A 2,689-nucleotide genomic window follows, 5' to 3' on the forward strand; every position below is an offset into this window, starting at 1 on the left:
TGCCCCCCCCTCTGGCTCCGCCACTGAGCACAACAACATGTGGATTTATTTACAAGTAATGGGTGAGTGCTACTTTTCTATTACATTCTCATACAGACTTTACTTAATATTTTTTCTTGTAATTGTTCACATCTGCTATTTGAGCTGTATGGAGTTGAGTTTAACTGGGGAACAGAAAAGTTTTGCTAAATTGCTGGCTGTTCAATTATGTGTGCTGTTGCCTGTGTATTTTGTTAAAATATACATTGATATATTGATTGATATGTGCATTGTTGCTTTACTTGGCATATTTTCATTTATTTGCATAGCATTGGATGCCTGTGGCTTGGTGTTGTGCATAGTTTTTCCATTGTCCTGCACAACGTGTGTATTGTTCAGGTATAGTTGACAAATATTGAATGTCCTGACTGAAACCTCACGTCACGTCACTGCATATTAATTATTAGCCTCTGATCAAAGATATTTTGTTTAAAAACTTGTAATTTAACCGTGATTGTCTGGTTTTATACAACATTGTGCTTTAAACTCTTAGCTTCCTGTCAAAAAAGTGAAAAGTGTCATGATGATTAGAATGACCAATCACAATTAGTCGTTTGAAAAATACAGTTTTTCTTTGAGTCTAGATAGTTTCACTACATTTAGAATAAAATGGGAAAAACATTTTTCTATGGATGGCATGTAAAAGAATCAACTTTTGCGTTGTGTGCATGTGCAGAATTTCCTGATGAAAACAACATGCAAACGTGTCTATATCAAACTCCAAGTATTGTAATAGACTGTGACACTATCAGACATACTATGTGCTGCTCATAAGTTAACATATACATATAATTTCATATTTTTTTTTAATTATAGAGGATGTGAATAACTAAAAACATTTTGCCTGATCCATAGTTAAAAGACAAAATGGCAAATAGAATGAAACACATTGAACTGAAAGCAACAGACACAAGTTAATAACCAGGTAAAGCAAAAGTAGAATCAAACAAGTGAATGAGACCATGCAATGCCACTATGAGCATAAAGCCACTAAATCAGGTAGAATATTTAATTCTACCTGATAATTCAGATGTCGGAGGAGCCGGAGGTGCGCTGGGGCCCGCGGGACCGCTGAGCATGCCAGCGAACTGGGATGGTGTTTGAGGAGATTTGAGGTTCCCGGAGGGGGAGCCCATCATGGGGGACTGAACTTGCCTCAGCGGAGGAGACTTGAGAGGGTTGACACTAGGGGAGTTCCCCCCTCCTGCTTGGACATTTAGATCGGCTGGTTTCCGGCCCCTCTGTCCCTGAGCCGGACCACCAGCGGAGGAAAGATGGTTAATGCGGCCATTTCCTCCTGATGACGTTGATCTGTGCTCTGGAGCAAAAGCTGGGTCTGCATGGGGACCCCTCAATGTTCCAGGGCCCCCAGGGAAGGGCCGCCCTGGTCCCATGGGAAAGTCTGCTGGTGTCTGCTCAGGTGACCTGCATCGACCTGCCTGGTGGCCCCATGTTCTCCATTGGTGGTCCCCTCCCCCTGTTCTCATTCTCATAATTTCGTCGGGACTCATGTTCATGGGTCCATCTCGTAGTTTGGATGGACACTTAGGAACAGTGTTGGGAATGAATCACAAGTTAGAGGAGTACAGAAACTAGGAACAATTTTATCAAAATAGAATGACAACCAATGTAATATTATGCACATCAAATTACATGCGTATGAGTCTTTTTTAAATGTATTTGATCAAAAATCAATTTTGTTGCAAAAAATTTAATGAATGCATATTTTTGAGCATAAGGAAAAATTTCATTTAAGGAGAATGTTTTTTTTAGTTTTTAATATTGTTAGGGTGAAATGGATGAAATTATTCTTCAAAAAATATCTAAATATCTCCTGCAGGCAAAAATACATCAGTTTACATCAGTTTCTATCAAATGAGGTAATGTGAGCAGTGGATCCAGAGTGAAATCAGCAAACTGTAGTTTATACACACATCGTCTTACAATATCTGCCCTAGATGTGACCAAGAAGCAGGAGCTGGAGCTCCCTCGTGTCCAGAGCAGCAGTCACGATTCAGTTCTAATAAAGTCAGCGTCGTGTCAGCTGACAGAAACCCTGGAGAGAACAGGATTAGTCACAACAGGGAAACTACCACATTACAGACAAAACGCAGGTATTTCAACATGCTGTCTGCACTGAGGTTCCATCTTCTATGAGATGTGATACACTGATCAGGCACGACATTATGACTAGCGATATATTAATAAATCTCATTCATATTTACCTGTGTGATTTTTGTTCCCTGCTGTTGATCGGTGAAATAACACACTAGCTGTCCCTCATTAATGTGCAGTCATGGTAACAGAAGAGTCTGTGACAATAGCTATATCACAAGTTAACACTTTCCTGACTGGTTGTAATCACATTACTTTGTTTTGGTGTAGACCGTCAGTTTGGGATGAAAAAAAAACAAGCTAACCAAAACCCAGAACGAGAACAACTCAAAGATTGCAGGTCTATCCTCTTTACAATTGCAATGAACTTTGTTGTTATTAAGTTCGACAAGTGTGAATATCTTTTACAGTTTCTGTAAAATCCTTCTTCAAAATATGGAGGTATTCAAGAGTCTGAATGCTTGCAGAGTTCAGACTCAGAGATCCTCTTTTGTTTTCCGTGCACTTTTGCTATAATTTACTGGAATGTTATCTG

Source organism: Poecilia reticulata, linkage group LG5 (assembly GCF_000633615.1).
Source record: "Poecilia reticulata strain Guanapo linkage group LG5, Guppy_female_1.0+MT, whole genome shotgun sequence".
Lineage (NCBI taxonomy): Eukaryota > Metazoa > Chordata > Actinopteri > Cyprinodontiformes > Poeciliidae > Poecilia > Poecilia reticulata.